Source organism: Bidens hawaiensis, unplaced genomic scaffold, assembly GCF_021521415.1.
Source record: "Bidens hawaiensis isolate Kalapana, Puna unplaced genomic scaffold, B.hawaiensis_p1.1 tig00000978_1, whole genome shotgun sequence".
NCBI lineage: Eukaryota > Viridiplantae > Streptophyta > Magnoliopsida > Asterales > Asteraceae > Bidens > Bidens hawaiensis.
In genome coordinates this window covers 1101858-1115317 of record NW_027491058.1, presented here as the reverse complement: position 1 = coordinate 1115317, position 13460 = coordinate 1101858, and positions in this window count along the sequence as shown.

The following is a 13460-nucleotide window of genomic DNA, read 5'->3' as shown; positions in this document are numbered from 1 at the left end:
TTGGGACTCATCGTCCTCAATGAGATTTGTCTACTTTGCTTACAATAAACTCATGGATTTGTTTTTTATTGTCTCGGTAAAGACTTCCTAGGAGTTGATTCATCATGGTGCACTTGTGGTGATGAATTCTTTGTGATGAGCGAATTATGTAGAACTTGATAGACTTGTACATCTCCAAGAACATTCACGGGGATAGGAGTTTGTGAAGATGTATGAAGAAACACTAAGTGACCCCGGCAGATTACGGATAATCTTAGGGTCAAGTAGATGTTTCCCACGAGGGTTAGGTCCGGCAAAGATGGTTATTCTTCTGATGACCTGCAAAACAGACACCGTGAGCTCGTCACTGAGAAGGGGGGGGGGTACCTCCTTGTGACCACCCTCCGGCGTGAGAATCAGACTAGGTTGCTCTGAATATAAGTGTATATTAAGAGAAATAGCTAGAGCAGATATGTATGAGATAATCATACCGTTCCAAGGTGTTGGAGTATTTATAGCCGAAGGTAGGTTTCCAAGCAGGTACAACCAGCTGTATACTATTCCTTTTCTACCAACTGTGGGCTACGCACGTGCCATGCTGGTGGTTGGTGGGTAGGCAGCGGCTGATAGTGACATGGCCAGCTGTGTACTATTCCTTTTCCACCAACTGCAGGCTATGTACGTGCCACAACAAGGGTTGGTGAGTAGGCAGCGGCTGATAGTGACATTTTGTACTAGAGCGTGCTCCTCCTCGTACTGTTGTCGGTTAGCTGTCACCCTGTGATTGGTTCATGGGCTGCTTTGGTCAGATCTTGTCTATTTTGTCCATACCTTGGCAGGTATAGTACAAAAGATCTTCCAGAAGCGCACGGACTGGCTCATTTGGGCGGGAGTATTCCCGCCTTGCTCATTCCTTCTTCAGGTGACTACTGAATTATTGAGAGTTAGTGCCTTGTGCGTGTAGCCTTGCTATTAGTGCGGGTAGCCTTCCCTGATGGCTTGTATCCGCAGCTGCGGGAACAGGCGGGGTACTTCACCATTGGGAGGCTTTTCCTGCGGGAACAGCTTGCGTACTGCGCGTAAGGTTTTCATCTCTGAGCATGGTGGGTCCTGCGGAACCAGTTGGTCTTTGCGCAGACGTCCCTCTTCAAGGTGAGTCTTGCGGATCCAACTGGGCTCTGCTGGGACCTACCTCTTCAAGTCCCCCCAGTCCAATGTTCTTCTCATGAATTGTTAATAAGTGAGGTGAACTTTTGGACTTAAACAAGGGGTTTTGAAAAAGGTTTTTAGTTTTAAGGTTGTCCGTGGGGATTCTTCCCGCGGTTTCCCTAATGTCACGTGCAGAAATTCCCGACTTTTCTGCTTGATCTTTGGGTATGATGCGGGTAGGTGTGTAACTTCCTCGTAAGTCAGGAGCGTTGAGTTTCACTTGTGTAGATTCTCCATGAGGTTTTGGTAGTTTGACATAGTGATCAATTATGTTAAACAACCAATTCCATCTTGGAGCTTCAAACAATCTAGTTCTCAACGTTCCTGCTATGCGGGGATGTTATTTCCCTTTCCACAAGCATGGCCCTGAAGATCCTTCTTGGTTTTAATTCCCTGCAAGTGCTAAGTATGTGAAGGGTTTCGCCTTGACACTGTACCCGCACTCGTCTTATAGTTACTTGACTTCCAAGGTATTCTTGGCTTCAATTCCCTGCAGGTGCTAAGTATGTGAAGGGTTTTGCCTTGACACTGTACCCGTACTTGTCTTACGGTTTCTTGGTTACCAAGGTAAGGGGGTATATTCCCTCTTATTTTTGAATCTTTGAAATTCGAAGAGTTGGTGAAAGGATAAGAACAGTCCAAACTGTTGAAGGGACGTTAGCGTCGTCTGACGGTTTCTTCTGACAGTTTCAGGACGTGCAGTAAGTTATGGTGACGTGACGGTATATGGTCATTCCAGACGCTTTTCCAGGCGCGTGGGCGCGAGTTTTCAAGCGCGTGGGCGCGAATTTTACGGCACGCGTCCCTTCAACAGCTGTTGCCAGCTTGCTCTTTCCACGTGTCATAGTTTCATTGCACCTGCGCTTTCTCTCTCCTCCGCATTAAATTCATCGCATTCATTGCGATGAGTATATAAAGGGGGAGAGGGTGCATCTTAATCCACACCTTCACTTCACTCTTCTTCTTCTAAACGATTTCCGGCGAATACTCTAACTTTTCCATCGAGCATTCTCCTGAAATCGTTCTTTACATCCAAAACATGTCTTCCATTCATGATCCTGAGGCTACTGCCGAGGAGTCTGAGGTGTACACCGAGAACCCAATGTCCGCGTCTGATAAGGACGATAAGAGTACTGCTGGCGAGTGCCAGTGTGCTCTTACCATCGACCTGTACAAGTACATCATCAAGAAGTTCATGCTCGAGCCTTTCGAGCCTGAGTTTCCTGAGCCTCACCAGACGGTGTACGATGCCCCCAAGGGCAAGATAGGGGTTTATGCCTCATTTTTCATATATGGGAATCTCAGATTCCCATTAACGAAGTTCGTATACCGTGTTCTGGAGAGACACGGTGTACATTTGACGGAGGTGCACCCGATGGCGATCGCTAAGGTTCACCACTTTGAATGGGTGTGCCATATTCTGGGCGTTGAGCCCCGCGTCGACCGCCTGATGACCTTCTACTCCTGGAGGTGCATCCAGGGCTGGTATACCTTGGTCACTCGGATCAAGGGTTTGAAGATCTGCGCTACCGAGCGCAGTCTTCGGTCTTGGAAGCGGGAGTTTTTCTACATCTCCGCTCGCGTCGTCCCTATTGCGATGACGTTCAAGAACGGGAGGGCGCTCCCTAGCCTTCACGCCTCCAATTACCAAGAGGCGGAATGGTTCACCAAGATCTCCCAGATCCAGACTCCGGTTTACCGCTTTGCGGAGTCTGGGATGGTGATGCTCGGTATGAGCCGGGTGTGGAAAGATGCTGGGGCAGAGGCGCTACAGATTCCCATCGTCCTCGAATACGGTTTGAACTCTATCCCTTACGGTATGCTTCATATTATTTTCTAGTTTAGGGTTTTTGTTCTAACCATTTCTTTCTTTTTATTTTCAGAGGGAAACAAGTTGCAGTCTCTTCTGCAGCCGCGGGGGAGCGGTGGTCCCGCTCGGTTGGGTACTCGTGATCTTGACGAGAACGAGTTGCCCATCCTGGAGCAAACGGCGGATCGGTTTGTGGAGGTCTACCCGCTGGGCCACGAGATTCTGAGTGCCACGCGGCCAGGTAAGGGACTCTTTAACCCTCGCCCTCTCAATGCTCAAACCTCTGCTGGAATTCCTCTAATTTTGTCATCTTCTGATGAGGAATCCGCAGATGGTCCTTTCTTCGTGAGGAAGAAGAAGGCTACTGGCGCGAAGGGCAAGGCGAAGGTTGCCTCCACTGCCGATCAGGGGAACCGGTCTGACTCGGAGACCGAAAGTGAGGAGGCGGCAGGGAACCTTGGTGGTGGTGAGAAAACTGTCTCGGAGGTTGAGACAGCTGTCACCTCCGCGCGACCAAGTTCTACGACGGTGACTGGCGTGAAGAGGCCAGTTCCATCGGGTTCGTCCCCGCCCGTCAGAACCTTCAAGATTAAGAAAACTCGTAAGTACTTTTTATTTATCTTACCCGCAATTCTTTCCGCCATTGTTTTTAATATCTTGTCTTCATGCAGGCGTGGATGTAACCGCATTCCAAAGTGATGCGGGAAGGAGCAGTTCTGGACCCACGAAGGTAGGTTTGGTCAACCTACCCGAGGCGATGACCCAGGCAGCTGCGCCTGTTTGCAGTGTTGGTTCAGTTGCTCATCCCGTTGAGGCAACTGTTCCAATTGTGACGTCATCTCCGCCGGCTGTCAGTGCCATCTTTACTGCATCCTTCACTGAGCCGGCGGTGATTTTCTCTGCGGGCTCCTCCGCAGCGGCGGCCACGGTTATGAGTTCACCTCCAGTGAGTTCACCTCCGATGGTCTCTACCGCGGCGGCTTCAACCGTGCCCCCGGCCGATTCATCAGGTATGTTCGGCGTTGGGGCTTCTAGCCAATCTCTGCCTCCTTCCCATCTGCCTGACCTCTTGGATGGATATCCCTTAGGTTCGGGTGATGGGTTTGGCGGCTACCGGCCTGTTGTCGACCCTACAGGTGCGTAGGGTTATTTTGGCCTATTTTTTTTTATCATCTTTTCCTAACTGCTTTTTGTTTTTGCAGTTTCGGATTCCAATGAGGTGTATGTTCCGCGGTGGAACATCCGCCGGGGAACAACCCTTCGGACGGCTGTGGACTGCGTCGAGTGGGCGCGTCACGCAGCCCCAAGTGGTGCATTGGGGGAAGCTATGTCTAGCTACCAGGAGGGTAGGCTGACGAACGAGCTTCGGATTCTCCTTGCCCGGATGCAGCCGCGCGTCGAGTTGCTTTGTCGTGAAAACGACAAGTTAAAGGCGGCGCGTAGCCAGGAAGTGGCCCAGGCGCGGGCTATCCGGGAAGAGAACAGGAGACTTTCCGCCATTGCTGTGGAGAAGGAAAAGGCCTTCAAGGCCCTCGAGGTTGAAGTTCAGGCCCGGCTCGAGACCCGTTCCAAGGCTACCCAAGCTGTTAACGAATAGCTTAGGTTGGCTAAGGAAACTGCGCGGAATGCGACCGAGAGGGCCATCAAAGCTGAAGCTGTTGCTGAGCCTCTGCGCGCCGAGAATGAGGAGCTTAAAGCCAAACTAGAGAGGCTCCAGCAGGCTCATGATGCCTTGGCCATGGAAGACGCCAAGAAGCTTCAAGAGATCTTGGACCAGAGGGGTATGCTTGATCATACTGAGCGTAAGCTGAAGGGCGTTGAAGAGGCTGCTGCTAAGGAAGTGTTGCTTGCCAACCTTAACAAAAATGAAGCTGAACGCGCCCGCAACCAAGCTCAAGCTGCCCTCCAGGAAGCTCTGATCACCAAGGAATGGCTTTTACGAGAAGCGTTGTCGCAGGTATGCGTAGCTTCATAATGTCTTTACGCTTTTCTTTATACTTAGAAAAGTTTTTGATACATATATTTTTTTTGTAGGTTGTGCATCGGATCTTCACGAACACATCTTATGACGATGCCATGAGCGCGGCCCTCAACGCTTCTCATGAGGATGGGGAAAAGGCTGGTTTCTTGCTTGGTCTGGGGTTTGTTGAGAAGGGCATCCCGCCTTCCAACTTCCCTCTTTATGACGTGGACACTGAAGCTGCCTATGACCAAGCAGTGAACCAGTATGCTGCCTTCCCGCATCCGGTGGTGGAGAAGGTGAACGAAATTGCTGCTGCTGATGATGGGCTAACCATTCTCAAGACTTTCCTTGAACCGCCACAGCCAACTGATGGTGCGGGTACAAGTGGGTTTGGAGGGAGTGGTCCTGAAGTTTGAACCTTGAGATCCCTTCCCACCGTTAGGATAGATTTATATTTTTGCATGCGGGTATGTGCCCAGCAATTCTTGTAATATTTGAATTTTGATGGAATATATATTATTTGTTAATGCCTTGCCTTGTAAACCTTATATGTTTTGTTTCACGCATATTTTGGTTTAACTTAGCAATTTCTTGATTACTTTGGATAAGTTAACTTCTCAACGTGGCAGATAATAGGTTAAAGTTTTGCTTCCTCTTTCGTGATTGTGCGGGTAAGACCGTCACTTTCACTTAGTAGGGTGGCTAAATTTTACCTATATCTGACCTGCGTGAAGGTTTTCCTCATCTTTTCCTTAGAAATTTTCTAAGTGTTTTAAATAAGTTAACCTTTCGACGCGCGGTTGTCAATAGGTTGATGTTCAGTTTCCTCTATCATGATTGTGCGGGTAGGACCGTCACTTTCATTTAGTGGGATGACCAAACTTCACCTATAACTGACCTGCGTGAAGGTTTTCCTCATCTTTTTCTTAGAAATTTTTGCCGTTTTTTGTGTTTATGCGGGTTTTGCCGCCTTCCACACGCAACGACTTACTTCTTTTCACACTTATTTATGCGGTGAATACCGGCATATCAGTGTGGAAAATTCATAAGTATAAAGGTAAGGCTATCAACACAATGTGATAAAGGAGAATCATTTCCATTAGAAGTGGCTCTAGGCCTTTTCTTTACAAGTTTGGAATTGATCTACATGTAACATTTGCGTAATTGAGCTCCATTCCATGTTCTTGGGATGCGGGTGCCATCGAGCCTTTCGAGCCGGTATGCGCCCTTTCCCAAAACTTCTTTGATAATGTATGGCCCTTCCCAGACCGGGGCCAGCTTTCCTGGGCGTTCTTGGTTCGAAGCCTCGTTGTTACGCAGTATGTAGTCTCCGACATTGAAGTTGCAGAGTTTTACCCGCTTGTTGTAGTACTTTTGCATTTGTCGCTTGTAGTTCTCTTCACGTGCTGCGGCTAAGTCTCTGCGTTCTTCGGTTAGCATAAGGTCTAACCGTCTTTCCGCATCATTGTCTTCTGGCTGAATCAAGACCCTTGGTGAGGGTAAACCAATTTCGACCGGGACCATGGCTTCAGTGCCATAAGTGAGGCTGAACGGGGTTTCTCCCGTACTGGCTTTTTTCAGCGTTCTGTTTGCCCAAAGGACGTGTGGAACTTCGTCCACCCAGCCGGATCTGTGTTCCAAGAGTCTTTTCTTTATGCCGTCGACGATGCTCTTATTTGCTCTTTCCACCTCACCATTACCCTGCGGGTGCGCCACTGAGGTAAAGGTGTGGGTGATTTGAAGTTCTTCCAGCCACTTTTGTAGCTTCTTGTCAGCAAAGTTGGTGCCGTTATCGCTCACCAAATTCTGTGGAAGTCCAAAACGACAAATAATAAATTCCCAAATAAATTTTTTGATATGTTTTGCGGTTGTTTGGGCTAAGGGTTTTGCTTCTATCCACTTGGTGAAGTATTCGATGGCTACCACTAGAAACTGAACGTTCCCTGCTGCTGTGGGAAATGGACCTGTCACATCGATGACCCACTTCTGAAATGGCCATGAAGAGGTGACTGGAACAAGTTCATTCTTCGGGCGATGCGTGTTGGGTGCGTAGAGTTGGCTAGACCTACACTTTCTGATGTATGCCAGCGCATCCGTATGCATCCCCGGCCAAAAGTATCCCGCGTTGTTTAGCTTAGCTACAACAGCGCGTGGACCTGCGTGTACTCCACAGATGCCCTCGTGCACTTCCCTTAGGAGGTAGCCAACATTTTGGTTGTCCACGCATCTTAGGAGTGGGCCAAGAAAGTTACGTCTGTAAAGGATGTCATTGATGAGTTGATAGTTCAGTGCTTTACAGCGTATTTTTCTTGCCTGTGTTTTTGACTCTGGCAGTATACCCGCCGCAAGGTAATTTATTATTGGTGTCATCCACGTTTCTGTGCCGGTTTGGATGACACAGATTTCCTTGTGCGGGACTGATGGTGCTCCAAGGAGTTCAATGCGGATGTCCTTTCCCAAGTGGGTGAAGGCTAATGATGCAAGCTTGCTTAACGCATCCGCAGATTTGTTTTCGCTACGCTTGACGTGTATGACTTTACAATCGTTAAAATCACGCATAAGGGTTTTTGCTTGTGCGAGGTATAGGGCCATTGTGTCGTTCACGGCCGTGTACGTCCCGTTTATTTGGTTGGCTACTAACATGGAATCCACGTGGGCTTCCAAGTTTTTCACTCCCATCTTACGCGCAATTCTCAGCCCGGCCAAGAATGCTTCATACTCCGCTTCGTTATTCGTACTTGGAAAATCCAGTCGAATAGCGTAAGTGTATTCTTGGCCTGCTGGGTTGGTTAGTTTAAACCCTGCGCCTGAACCCTCGTTGTTGGTTGCTCCATCAGTGTAGAGTCGCCAGATATCATCGATGTCTTGTGCTGGAGAGGGTTGAGCCTCCTCCTGGCACTCTTTCTCCCGCGAAGCGGGGACTTCTGCAATAAAGTCGGCCAAGACCTGGCCTTTTATGGCTGGTCTTGGCTTGTAGTTTATCCCGTATTACCCCAACTCAATTGCCCATTTGGCTAGGCGTCCCGACAACTCGGGTTTGCCTAGAACGTTTGCAAGTTTGAAGTTGGTGAGAATGGTGATTGGGTGACCTTGGAAATATCGTCTTAGCCTGCGTGAAGCCTGTACAAGTGCTAAGACTAATTTTTCCAGGGTAGAGTACCGGGTTTCCACGTCTGTTAGGACACGGCTAACATAGTAGATTGGCATCTGGATGCCTTTCCGCTCTACTAGCAGGACTGCCCCGGTTGCTCTCTCTGTGGCGGAAATGTATAGGATTAATTCCTCCCCCGCTTCTGGTGCTGTGAGCGTTGGGAGTTCGATCAAGCGTGACCGAATTTCCTGAAAAGCTGCTTCCGCTTCTGGTGTCCAGCGGAAGTGCGTTTTCTTTAAACAGTTTCTCAATGTTGACACGAATGGGAACGACCTATCCGCATGGTTTGCCAAAAAGCGGTTAAGTGCGACTAGTCGTCCATTCAGTGTCTGAGCTTGCTTGATGGTAGTAGGTAATTCCATTTTGATAATGGCTTCGACCTTTTTAGGGTTCGCTCTGAAGCCATCTTTAGTAACAATGACTCCTAAGAACTTCCCTTCTTCCATCCCAAAAGAACACTTGCTCGGATTGAGCTTCATGTTTATCTTTCTGAGCGTGTTAAAAGTTTCTTCGATGTCTTTCAACATCGCTTCTGGCTCAGGGCTTTTGATGACCAAGTCATCCATGTAGACTTCCAAGTTCCTCCCAATTTGGGCATGAAACTCTTTGTCCATCAGGCGTTGGTATGTGGACCCGGCATTCTTAAGTCCGAATGGCATCATTTGATAACAAAATGTGCCATCGGGCGTCCGAAATGCGGTTTTGTCCTGATCGTCAACGGCCATGTGGATTTGATGGTACCCCTTATACGCATCAAGGAAGCATTTAAGGGGAAATGGTGCTAACGAATCTACCTTAAGGTCAATTTCGGGTAACGGATAACAATCTTTGGGGCATGCTTTGTTTAAGTCTTTGAAATCTATGCACATGCGCCATTGTTTGTTAGATTTCGGTACCATGACGGGATTTGCAACCCATGTTTGATATCTGCTAACGCGTACGATGCCCGCGTCAAGGAGTTCCTTGACTTGGGTTCTACACGCGTTAGCTTGTTCCGCCCCCATTACTCTGCGCTTTTGTATGACTGGCGTAAAAGCCGGGTCACACTTGAGCTTATGCTCTGCCTTACTTCGAGGTACCCCAGTCATGTCAGCTGGTGTCCACGCGAAGATGTCAGCGTTTTTCTGTAGTAAGCGTTTGAGTAAGGTGCGCGTAGGATCAGTGATTGTTGGGCTAATGGTAACAGCCTGGTCGGGGTATTTGCCATTGAAGGCCCATTCTTCTGGTTCGGTGATGGTTGGTTTAGCCATCTTTGGTTTGGGTTCAGATGAGACAGATGCGATGCATACCTGGGGAATACCGGTGATCATCGCTACACCCTCAGCTGTTGGCCATCCCATCATGCCATGGACTGAAGATACCACGGCATTGAATCTTGCCATCCCGTCTCTCCCGAAGAGAATGTCGTACGTGTGATGTGGCTTCCTCATTACGACAAAGTCCACGTCTTCTGTGCGGGAGTGTTTCCCGTTTGTGAGAATGACGGGGAAAGATAGGATACCCAGGGGGGTGTTTGTGCTGCCGTCGAACCCTTCCATCGAGGCGTAGACCGTTTCCAGGCGTTCATTGTCTTCGTCGTCTAGCTTGTCGAAGAACTGCCTGTACATAACCGTTGACGAGGCGCCGTTGTCAGCAAGAGTGCGGGAAGTGATGTAGTGCCCCAGCTGGCTTTTGATGACGATAGGGCCTTCTTTGCTGGGTCCTCCTGGCACTCGCGGGAAGCGCACCTCAGCTTCCTTCCACGCGCATGGTTCTGTCGTTCGTCTTTTTCTTTCTCGGACGTTACTATGAACCATGTGGATGCTGATGTCAACGGGCTTTCGTCCGTTGCCTTTGTATCGGTTATCATTCCTCCCTCCATTCTTGATTGATGCCACAAGGTGTGTAAGTCTTCCATCCTTGACGAATGTTTCAACAATATCCTTCAAGGATGTACACTCCTCAGTGGTGTGACCCTTTGTCCCGTGGAAGTCACAGGATTTGCTCTGATCCGCGTTATGTCGCTGCCGGATCATTGGAGCTTTTGGCCATGGGAGTTTTTTGGTGGCAAATATCTCCGTGACGCTTTTGGTGAGTGGCGTCCACCGGGGTTTTCGGCTTGATGGGTGCGTGTTATCCCTTCCGCCTACTAGAGGGCGAGAGCTGGATGAGGTGTCAAAGTTTACCCTTGACTGCCAAATACCTAGCTTCCTCTTTTTGTTGTGCCGGGCGGTCCGGACATTGTTTTCTCTAGTCCTCTGCGTGTAGAGGTTCGTGTTCTGGGGAAGATCTCTACCCAGTTGCTTTTCCGTTTCCGCGAAACGTTTAGCTGCTGTCATGATGGCATCCCATGTGGATGGCATGCCGTCTTTACCCGTCAACGTGCGGATAAGCTCTGGGTATTCGGCGCCCTGGATGAAAGCGGCGCGACAAGATCTTCGCTTATGGTGCCCAGACTCAGCTTCTTCGAGTTGAAGCGAGTGATGAAGTCTAGTAAAGATTCATCCTCCTCTCTAACGCAGTTGAGGATCGTCCACTGCTCTTCAGTATATTTCCTCTGTTGACTGAAGTGCTGGCTGAACTTGTGTTGGAAATCTGCCCAATCGTAGATGTGGTGGACCGGTAAACGATCAAACCACGCCCTGGCCGCTCCAACCAGCGTCATCTGGAACATATAACACCACGTGGGTTTCGTCCAGTTGCTGACGGTTGCCCCCGCTATGAATCTGTTCAAGTGATCGTCTGGGTCGGATATACCATCATAAGTGCCGATGTTGGACATCTGTTTGGCACTCTTCGGGGCGATTGCTTCCGCAATGTCCCTTGCAAACTTGGACGTTCCCGCATTTGCAACAGTTGGTCTAAAGGTTTTGGAGAAGTCACGTGGGTTTCCCCCCGCGTTCCTTGGTTTGAAGGTTTCTCCAAAATTCCTTCTTGGTTGGAAGTCCGTTTCCTTACGCTTCCCTTTCGCCCTATGACGAGGGTTTGCGTCACTGTCGGACTCCTCCCAATCATCGTCCAAGTATTCGCACTCATTGCTCATGTTGAGCTGTTGTCGAGTGCTTCCGAATTCGTCAGCCTGTTGGAGTGAACGTAAGCGTTCATCCAACTCAGCTTGGAATTCCTTCTGACGTGCTTCCGCCCACGCTTTAACTTGATCAAGTGTTTGGCGGGGGAGCCTCGTCTGTTGTCTCTCCAACTGGGTATCGGTGAATCTAGTGAAGGATTGTTTACTGCACTTGCCCCGGCTTGGGTAACCGGGGTAGTGTTCGTAAAAATTGTGTATTCGCCGGTGTTCCCCCCAGTAGCTGGGGTTGTGGTTACCGGAGTTTCTTGGTCACTCGCTGGCCTTGGCACCGGAGTAACCTTAACCATCTTTCCAGAGGTTTTGAAAAAAAGTGAAGAAGAATTAGTTCTAGCTTCTATGCACGGATGGCGCCAATGAAGAAACACTAAGTGACCCCGGCAGATTACGGATAATCTTAGGGTCAAGTAGATGTTTCCCACGAGGGTTAGGTCCGGCAAAGATGGTTATTCTTCTGATGACCTGCAAAACAGACACCGTGAGCTCGTCACTGAGAAGGGGGGGTACCTCCTTGTGACCACCCTCCGGCGTGAGAATCAGACTAGGTTGCTCTGAATATAAGTGTATGTTAAGAGAAATAGCTAGAGCAGATATGTATGAGATAATCATACCGTTCCAAGGTGTTGGAGTATTTATAGCCGAATGTAGGTTTCCAAGCAGGTACAGCCAGCTGTATACTATTCCTTTTCTACCAACTGTGGCTACGCACGTGCCATGCTGGTGGTTGGTGGGTAGGCAGCGGCTGATAGTGACATGGCCGGCTGTGTACTATTCCTTTTCCACCAACTGCAGGCTATGTACGTGCCACAACAAGGGTTGGTGAGTAGGCAGCGGCTGATAGTGACATTTTGTACTAGAGCGTGCTCCTCCTCGTACTGTTGTCGGTTAGCTGTCACCCTGTGATTGGTTCATGGGCTGCTTTGGTCAGATCTTGTCTATTTTGTCCATACCTTGGCAGGTATAGTACAAAAGATCTTCCAGAAGCGCACGGACTGGCTCATTTGGGCGGGAGTATTCCCGCCTTGCTCATTCCTTCTTCAGGTGACTACTGAATTATTGAGAGTTAGTGCCTTGTGCGTGTAGCCTTGCTATTAGTGCGGGTAGCCTTCCCTGATGGCTTGTATCCGCAGCTGCGGGAACAGGCGGGGTACTTCACCATTGGGAGGCTTTTCCTGCGGGAACAGCTTGCGTACTGCGCGTAAGGTTTTCATCTCTGAGCATGGTGGGTCCTGCGGAACCAGTTGGTCTTTGCGCAGACGTCCCTCTTCAAGGTGAGTCTTGCGGGTCCAACTGGGCTCTGCTGGGACCTACCTCTTCAATGTATGATGGATGTTATAGACATTTTAAGGAGTTTGTAGATTTTTAAAGTAGATTTATTTTTGAACTTTACTCGTCCTTTACTTTACTTAGCGTTTTCTACAATTTTTTCCCCGTAGTATCAGCTTTGCCTTACCTTAATTTTGATTTGGCTTATAGTTGATAGGGAAACATGTAGGTACGTACTCTTTAGGGGTTTCATGATACTTTTATAGTTTCCATATTTTTTGCTCTCACGCTTGTTACTTCGATAATTTTTCCACCATGTTTATGTTACCGGCATGGCACTACTAATATTATTATTATTTGTTGTTTAATTCTCTCAGCTACACTTTATATTATTTGTTTTATCTAAAGTGGTATATTAACCATTAAACTCCGAATGGTAATGTTAAACGCATCTTGTAATCGGTATAGACACATCATTTTATAATACAATTCATAAACATATAATTACTTAAATTAAAAAAAGAGAGAATTACAAATTTTGTTCTTTAAATATATGTGATTTATGGATAAGGTTCTTTAAAAAGTTTATTTGCGAGTGATATCCTTGATATGACAAAATACATTCGCTTTTTGTCCTTTACACTAACTGTCATCCAAAAACTCGGTTATATCCAAACACGCCAAGACTTAACGGGGTTTTTGTTTAACATAATTTATTTAGTTTCTTTTTCTAATAAGATATTTGATTTGTTTTTTAATTATAAATACTTAAATAGTATGCATAAAAAGAATTAAATGCCCTGACATGCCAAGACTTAACGAGGTTTTTGAATGTCAGTTGGTTAAAAGGACGAAAATCAAACAAATATATCATGTGAAGAATATCGGCTGCAAATAAACTTTTTAAAGGACATGCTCCATAAATTACATATGTTTAACAAACAAAATTTATAATTATGTCTTAAAAAAATAATGAAATCATATATATAAAAGAAAAATTCAACGGAGGCTTTTTTTT